Here is a 10,004-nt window from a genome sequence, read left to right on the forward strand (position 1 = left end):
CCATTCCTTTTCAAACTGTCATTCCCAGCATAGTAGATCATATGGTTGTTTGATTCAAAATGGCAAAACCAGTCTATTTCAGCTCACTAATGCCTGGGATATTGATTTCTATGTGTTCCATTTCATTTTTGACAACTTCCAATTTTCCTTGATTCATACTGTGTACATTCCATGTTCCAATTATTAATGAAAGTTTGCATCTGTTTCTACTCATTTTCAGTCATGCCACATCTGTCAGTGGATGTCCCAAAACCTTTACTCTATCCATGTCATTAAGGTTGTGTCTACTCTAAGAAGTCAGCTCTTCTCCAGTTAAATTCTGAGTACCTTCCAATCTGATGGGCTCATCTTCTGGCTATATATTGCACAATGTTTCAGAGCTATTCATAAAGTTTTCCAGTAATGCATCAGACAGTGTTTCACTGCTATTCATAAGGTTTTCAATGGCCAATTCTTTAAGAAGTGCCTGACCTCTTCCTTCTTCTGAGTCTGTCTTAGCCTGGAAGTTCTGCTGAAACCTCTCCACCATGGGTAACACTGCTGATATTTTCTAACATAGTGGCATACCCTCCAGCTTCACAGGAACACATAAGCCACCACAGGACAGCAAACTGACTGACAAGTTCATCTCCTTTAGTTGTTCCTAACCCCTCTGCACCTACCTACCTTGGGCAATGGCCTTAAAATAGAGCCACCCACAATTGAAAAGCAATCCCTGAGCCCTGGCCCACCTACCTCAGCTCCAGCCATAAAATAGAGCTGCCTCAAGTGAAAAGCCACCCCCAGACCTGGGCCTGCCTACCTTAGGCTTTGGCCTTAATAAAGAGTGTCCCCCAAGCAAAAAGCAGCCCTCAAGTCCTGGCCCACCTACTTCAGTCCCTGGTCTTAACATATAGCCACCCCAATGAAAAGCAGGCCCAAGACTCAGGCTCACCTGCTTCAGACCCTGACCTTAATAAAGAGCTCTCCCAAAGCAAAAAGCAGCCCCCAGCCCCAGGCCTGCCTACCTCAGGCCCCAGCTTTAATATAGAGACATCCCCAAGCAAAAAGCAACCTCCAAATTCTGGGCCTGCTTACCTCAGATCCCAGTCTTAATATAGAGCCACACCCAAGAGAAAATCAGCCTCCAAGCCCTGGGCCCACCTATGTCAGGCCCTCATCATTAGAGGCATGCAAATCAAAACTACAAGGAGATACCATCTTGCCCCAGCACCAGTAGCAAAGTTCAACAAGACAGAAAAGAACAAATACTGGTGAGGATATGGAGAGATTGGGACTCCAAATACTGCTGGTGGAACTGTAAATGATACAACCACTGTGGAAAGCAATATGGCATTTCCTTAAATGTTGGAATTAGAAATATCATTAGATCCAGCAATCCTATTCCAAAACAAACAAACAAACAAACAAACAAACTTACTGCTGTCGAGTTGGATCCGACTCATACCAACCCCTCCTTGGGTTTCTGAGACTGTATCACTATGGGAGTAGATTGCCCCATCTTCCTTCTGAGGAGTAGCTGGTGGTTCTGGTAGGGTTGAACCACCAGCCTTCTGGTTAAGAGTCAAATGCTTTAGGTACTATGCCTCAAAAGCTCCTAGCAATCCTATTACTTGGTATATATCTTAAAAAGTGAGAACCAGGACAAGAACAGATATATGCACACCCATGTTCATCACAACAGTATTTGCAATCACAAAAAGATGGAAACAACCTAGATGCCCATTAATAGAAGCATAGATTACCAAACTACGGTACATACAAACAATGGGATACTATGCAACACTGAAGCGTGAGCGTCCTTGTTGGTGATAAACATTGATGAATGGAAAGAAATCCCATCTTAGGGAATAGGAAAACTCCAAATTAGGTACTCTCCCACACCTTGCCCTATGTATCTCTTCTTCTTTTTGTTGTAAGATGACTATAATCATAAATATAGCACTTTCATAAGCAATGTGAGCTGTTCTAGTGAATTATTGAAACTTGGCAGGGAAGAGTGAGAACTTCTTAGTTAGTAGCCAGTGGTCAGAAGTAGGAATGTCTTGGGGACTCTTGAACTTGTGACTGCTGTCCTAAGATGATAGTTATGTTTGTTATGTGCCGTCGAGTCAGCCCCGACTCATAGTGACCCCTCCTTGGGTTTCCGAGGCAGTATCACTACGGAAGTAGGATTGCAAGATGATAGTAGGGACCCCAAAATGTGTAGCCAGCTGGTCAGAGTGCAAATGTTCTGAGGACCTTCTGAACTTGTGCTGTGTCCTAGAGTGAGAACACACACTCTTTAAGAGTAAAATTAAAAGACTTATTGAAAGTCCAGAGATGGTCCAAACCAGGAAGACGTCTGAATTCACAGTTAAGATGGCCACTCCACTGAACAATGAAGAAGATAACATTTTTGTACAATTGAAGCAGGAATTAAAAATTACTAAAAGACAATCTAGGAGTCAAAGATAGGATATCTAAATGCAGGAATTTAGTAGGAATAGGTGGATAGGTGGTGAGAATAGAGCAGGAGCAAGCAAAGTTTCTTTCTGTTGTACGCAGGGTCACTATGAATAACAGCCAATTCAATGGCGCCTAAAAACAACAACAAAGTGGATAACACATAAGTAATATTACATGATTGCTTTAAAGTACCTCAATTTATTGTAGGATGGTCACAGGCCAGTGGCAGGACAGGTTTTTGTGGTAACCTGCTATGAAAATTGCTGTCTCAGTCATAGCTATTTCTGGGATCCATTGCAAAGACTTATTGATAATGGTATGCATCAAGACTTTCAGCATAAGTTTCTCATCTTACATCTGGTTGACCATGGTGGAAAGACACTCTGGGAATAGATTGTGATATTCTGCACCTGCCAGATCTCAGAGAAAAAAGAATGTCTCCTTTAGGATATATGGTTAGGTTAAAATCGAGGTTAGAGGAAGTGCTGTTAGAGAAGGCAACTTTAGAATTCAACATGGATTCTAGACTCCTGTTAAGACTTTAAAATGGAGTTAAAGCTCCTCTTTCAGACTTCTCTATTAACACACACCTAGTGTCTCTGATTTTAGACTCTTCTACAGCTGGTATCTGAAGGCTGGGCAAACTTGGAAGTCTGGAGGACTTTATTAACCTGGTATCTGACCTAAGTTGAGGTGGTTAAGGTCAGAAGAAGAAAAACTTCATTAGCAGCTGATTTCTGAAAAAAATATTCAGAGTTAGTATGGGAAGACATAAGTCATAGCATAGCTACCTTTCACCATGTCCATAACTTCCCCCACTTTCTCACCCAATCTCATATTCCATTGCTTCAGAATCTTCTTTTCAGTTTGCTCATCTGGAAAGAAGTTTTTCTAAAGTTTCTATGGTTAATAATAGTTTAATATATTTCTACAGGAGTAGTAATTTCTACTCCTGTAAGCCAGGAGTAATTAGGAGAGATTTCCTGGAAATGATACTTTAACTCTAAGATTATCTTTAATGGAATTCACTCTATGGAATTCACTTTATGAGGCAAATGACATGGGCTTAAAATGGGTTAATTTCGTTTGCTGTGGGTTAACCAGAAGGTCTGGACTTTGTCTGCTCTCCTAATGGAATAACAAATGTATTTTAGCATGCATTTGGTAAAGTTATGAAGAATAATGGTTAATACTTTTGCTTTGTAATCATGGATTAGGGAGTTTTCTATTAGCTTCTGTGCACTGTTCGTTGATAATAGTGAGATTGATGATTTATATCCAGGGGATTCTGTTGTTGAGGCTGTTATGTAACAGGAATATGCCTACTTGACCAGAAAAAAAAAATAATAAAAGAAACAAACAGAAAACAGTTGACGCTTTATGTTGGGCTTCTAGGTTCTGTGCACATGTTGTTGATTCCCAGAGAGAAAGTGTAACTTGTCATACCCCTTACAGAAGGAAGGCAACAGGAACTTTTCTCTGGTCTTTATTGGCTCCATATTGTGTTTGACTGTGATGCAGATCTTTACTTTAATGCTGTTGCTGTGTTGTATCCTTTTCAAGTAGTAGATTTGTGAGCATTGTCGTTTTGGATACTGTGAATGTTCTTTCACAACTGAACATTGTCAAACTTTCACAGTGTTGAAACTTTGATTGTTACTAGATGCCCGACTTGGAGAAATTAGTTAACCTCCAAGTATCTATGTTTCTTTTTTTAAAATAATATTTTATTGTATTTTCAGTGAAGGTTTACACAGGAATTTAGATTCCCATTTAACAAATTCTATACAAGTTGTTCAGTGACATTGGTTACATTCTTCACAATGTATGAATATTCTCATTATTTCTCTCCATTTCTCCCATTTCCATTAATCTATTTTCCCTACAAAAAGACAATCAGGGAGTCAAAGATAGGACATCTAAATGCAGGAATTTGGTAGGGATAGATGAATAGGTGGTGAGAATAGTGCAGGACTGGGCAGTGTTTCATTCTGTTGTATATAGGGTCACTATCAGTCAGAGGGGACTATTATTTTTATGTTTTATATTCTGATATTTTTTAAAAAAGTAATTGTTGGTAATTTGGTCTCATAAGGTGCTATTTTAAAGGAACACAGTATTAACAGATGATATTCATTATTTTTGAGCTACTTTGTTATTTAGCCACAAGGTATCTCTTTCTTTACCCAAAGATAATGATAATAATGCTTATTTCAGAATATTTTTGCAAACAGTAAAATAACTATAACTATATATATATATATATATGTTTCAAAAAATGAAGTAGCATATGTATATATAATATATACAGTTTATCTGTCTGTTTGTCTATCATTTATTTTCTATCAGTTGCCATCCAGTCTGACTCAAGGCAACCTTATGTATGTCAGAGTAGATTATGTTCCATAGGACTTTCATGGCTGTGATCTTTGAAAAGTTGTTGTTGTTGTTGTTATGTGCCATTGAGTTGGACCCAAATTGTAGTGACCTCTCTTTGGGTTTCTGAGGTGGTATCATTATGGAATTAGATTGCCCAACCTTCCTTCTGAGGAGTGGCTGGTGGGTTTGAACCGCCAGCCTTCTGGTTAGCAGTCAAGTGTCTTAGGCACTATGCTACCAGAGCTCCTTGAAAAGTAGATCTCCAGATCTTTCTTCTGTCGTATTTCTGAGTGGATTTGAACCACTCTTTCAGTTAGTAGCTGAACACCTAACTGTTTGCACCACCAAGGGACTCTATCTTCGATCTATCATCTATCTATCTATCCCTGTATCTATCTATCATCTATGTATCTATGTATCTATCATCTATCATCTATATATCATCTATTTATCTATCGTCTATCTATCTATCTATCTATCATATATCTATCTAATCTGTCATCTATAGCAAAAGGAGGTCAAGCAGAAATTAGAAGAGTTCACGAAACTATTGTTATTAGGTGCCATTGAGCCAGATTTTTGACTCAGAGTGACCCCATACACCAAAGTAAAACTGCCCTGTGGGGTTTCCTAGAGTGTAATATTTATGTGATTATATGATGCCTCATATGCATGTGAAAGCTGGACAATGAATAAGGAAGACTGAAGAAGAATTGATGTATTTGAATTATGATGTTGTTGAAGAATTTTTAACATATCATGGATTGTCAGAACAAATGAATCTGTCTTGGGAGAAATACAACCAGAATTTTCCATAAGAAGTAAGATAGCAAGACTTCATCTCACATACTTTGGACATGTTATCAGGAGGGACCAATCTCTGGAGAAGGACATCATACTTCATAAAGTAGAAGGTCAGTAAAAAAGAGGAAAACTTTCAATGAGATGATTCACACAGTGGCTACAACAATGGGCTCAAATATAGCAACAATTGTGTGGAAGCTGCAGGATGGGGCACTGTTTCATTCCATTGTGCACAGAGCTGCTGTGGGTTGGAACCAACTCAACAGCACCTAACAACAGCAACAATCTTTTTTTGAAGCAGATTTCTGGGTCTTTCTCCTGTGGAGCCACTCAGTGGGTGCTTTCAGTCAGCAGCACACACTTAACCATTGTGCCACCAGGTCTCCTTTAGACAGTTTTTTACTCTAAACCTGATTTTTGTTTTTAATGTCTCTCTCCATCTCACTTTCTTCTTTCTCCCCAGTAGGCATTACTCTTTTTATTCACCAGAGTCTGACATTGCTTTCAAGTTTTGACAACAGCATTTTCAGCAATGCCCAACTCCAGGGCAGTGTCTTATACCTGGTGCCTTCCATAAGAGGTTGTAGCTAAACTGTATTGCTAATCCTCTAGAGACCAAAATATTGTCAGTATGCAGATGTTTTTCCATCATTGATGGGGTCTGTTATTTTTATGTTGGTTTGAAAATCAAGATCATGCCATCATCATTCATGTTTTTGTTTTGGGTCTAATTATCATTATCTAGAAGGGGAGCAAAAGTAAAGCCACATTTCAAGGACTCCATTTCCTAATCTGTGGTGGGTTATGACAGTGGTGTTTTTTGGGTGTGTATAGTGCCCCATAAGGTACTCTGATGGCATATTGCCTAAGAACTCAGGGAAGAAATACTGGACAATCTACTTCCATAAAAATTTACTGCCTCAGAAATCCAAAGGGGGTTGCTATGGATTGGAATCGACTCAATGTCAATGAGTTTATCATGCCCCATGGGAGCCAATAAAGCAAGAGTGGAGCTCAGAAAGATAGAACTTTATTTGTGAGGAGATATGAGACTCTCCTTTGGTGATTGATGCTCTTATCTTATCTGAAAGATAAGTACCAGGGAGTCAAAATGCTACCTGTCTTTTGCTGGGTTCTCTACAGAAGCAAAACCGATGAAGCTTATATATGTGTATATATACAAAGAGATTTATTTCAAGGAAATGTCTCATGAGATTGCAGAAGAAGCTTGTAAGTTCCACATCTATGGTTCAGACATCAGACTGCAGGCTTTTCCTTACATAGCTGCAGGAGCAGATGAGCCTAAAATTGGCAGGCAATGCTGTAGGCTGTTGGCTGCAGAGACTGACAAATCTAAGATTGGCAGGTAAGATAGCAGGCTGCTGGCTCAAGTCTAAAGAAATGGAGATTAGATGATGATGAGCCAGATGGAGCAAACAAGTCAGAGAACTTTGCGAGAACATCCATATATACTGGAAACAGGCCATACCCCTAAGGAAACTCCTTGACAACTGATTGTCTACCTACAGCAGATATCATCATGGAAATGATTACATTTATATCAGATGTCATCATGGAGGATGACTACATCATGACAGCCAAAGTGCTGAGAATCATGGCCCAGCTAAGCAGACACACAGCTTTAACCATGACACTACCTGAATGTGAGTAAGGGGAGGTAAGAGGGAGCTCTACATTATTATTGTGTCAGTGATCTTTGTATACAAATGATAATGAGACAAGGAATCATTGTTGTTTGGTGCTGTTGAGTCAGCTCTGACTTATAACAATCCTATGTACAACAGAATAAAACACTGATCAATCTGAAACAGGGCATACATATACATACATGTTTTTTCCCTACAAAAAATGAGATAATAATTTGTGCATTGTTGTGAAGCTGGGCTTTGTTACTTAACATTGTAATGTAATTTTTTTTTTATCAAAATGTTTTTATAGTATAAGATTTTGGTGTTAAGAATATTAATCTTATACATATTTTTATGTATAAGATTAAATTTGCCTAACCAGTACTCTATTTAGGTTGTTTCTAACTTTTCCTTATTAGAAATGCAAAACACATTTCTTTGAAGCCTTCTCATGATACCATTACAATAAATTCTAATAAATGATATTGTTTGATCAAAGACTATGCAGAATTTAAATATTTTGATATATACTATCAAATTACCTTCCAAAAGTACATGTAAATTTGCATGTTTAACATGCATATCAGAAGCCAAAAAATGTAAAAGTTATTCCCTTGAATGGTTAGATTTGCATTTTCACATTTTTTATTGCAACTGAGATAATGGCTACAGATAGTGATAATTTATGTTTATCAGTCAGTACATATTGTGGTCAAAATATTTCTCTAAGTTGTATATGTACAGATCATAGAATTATTAATTTAATGCAGACAATAATATATGAAGTTTATCCTATTAATATTTTTCTGTTCAATATAAATGAGTGAAAATTCTAGTAAATTTTTTGAAATATTTCCTAAAATTTTTAAATTCATTTTGTTTACTTTATAGATTTTAAAGAAAAATGAATTTGAGAGTGGAATGTTAAAAAAATATATATTTTTTTGACTAAAAACATTGTTTGCACTTTCAATATACTCCATATACTCCTTACCAGTTACTGCTTTTTTCCATGTGGATGTGTAACTAACTACCATTATGATCTTGTCCTCTGATGTCACTTATTTACAGATTTCTCTATTCTACTTTTTGGCCAGAGTTGAGCAGTTACAGCCATCTAATCGTGGGTGTAGGAACTCTAGTAGCATAGTGCCTAAGGCACTTGACTGCTAACCAGAAGGCTGGTGGTTCAAACCCACCAGCCCCTCCTCGGAAGGAAGATGGGGCAATCTACTTCCGTAGTGATACTGCCTCGGAAACCCAAAGAGGGGTCGCTATGAGTCGGGTCCGACTCAACGGCACATAACAACAACAACAATCTTAGTTGTAGTGCCTAAGGCATTTGACTGCTAACCAGAAGGCTGGCTGTTCAAACCTACCATCCACTCCTCAAAAGGAAGACTGAGCAATCTACTGTAGAGATACTGCCTGGGAAACCCAAGGAGGGGTCTCTATGAGTCTGATCAGACTCAATGGCAGTGAGTTTTGAGTTGGAATATATCCATAAACATTTTTGCTGTGTTCTTTTAAAAATTCTTCCTGTTGAATTAAAATGTACACACAGGGAAGTCCACATGTAAATACACAGTTTGACGAATTTTCACAAATGAACAAACCTGGATATATATTCATTCTTTTAAATGGTGTTTGTAGATTTTACTTGATAGAAGATATTAACTTGGCAAGTTCTTATTTAAACTTAATTCCTATCACTAATTTACTCTGTTTAACTTAATCTTCTCATTATCAAGCATTTTTGTTTCCCAATTCCTTTTCCATTATATTCTTTTTAGAATATGATTACTAGAAGAAGGCATGTATCTTCTTGCAACTATCCCTTGGTATAGATTTCAGAGATCCACAGAGTCAATGCCTTGGTGTAAACTATTTTGTAATCTTCTAGTTATTGCAGATTTATAATGCTTTATGGAATACCCCTCATTAGCTATTATGCAAATTCCTGTGAGAGAAAAAAAAAAAAAAAAAAGAATCTTTTAAAGAGCCATGATATTTTGTTCTTCAAAGGAAAGCATGATTAAGCCTAAGTCTGAAGTCTATCCAGTTCACTTTGGAAGTCTAAGGAGATTTGAATAAGTATCAGAAAGTTTAGAAAATTAGACTCATAGTACATACAATTAAAGTTAAAGAAGGAGAAGATGATTCATTTGGTATTTTAAAAACAATAAGAAAATGAGATGACCAAATTGAGGGCCAGTCTTCCTGCTGGGACATACAAGCAGGGCTGAGGTGGGCTGGTGGGGCGGGAACTCAGCACAGCAAGATTTAAATAATTATTAGAAAAACTCTTTTTCCCCTACAAATGCATGTTCCTTTGAAATATGTCAGAAATGTCTAGATACCAAATATAAATTAATATAATTGATTGAATTTAATCAGTATCAACTCTATGTGCAGGGCAGGCAGATAAAGTAGGGGTCGCTTGCATATATTTTGACCTTTCCTGACCCACTGTCACCTACGAATCATAGAGTTTGGCACTGAAAGCTATTAATACATTGGTTTATTTTTATTTTTTAAATTTTTGTTTACTCTTTATTAGGGAAAAATTCAAGCAAACATGGAAGTAGAGAAAATAATATAATGAATCTGATGTACCTGTCATCCAGCTTCAATAACAGTCACAATTGGCCACTTTTGCTTTGTGCATATATATACTCCCTGCACCCTTCTTCCGCCCACATTACTTTGAAGGAAAGCCTACAC

This window comes from Orycteropus afer, unplaced genomic scaffold (genome assembly GCF_000298275.1).
Source record: "Orycteropus afer afer isolate SDZICR_OR568_19922 unplaced genomic scaffold, OryAfe1.0 scaffold00240, whole genome shotgun sequence".
In the NCBI taxonomy this organism is placed as follows: Eukaryota; Metazoa; Chordata; class Mammalia; order Tubulidentata; family Orycteropodidae; genus Orycteropus; species Orycteropus afer.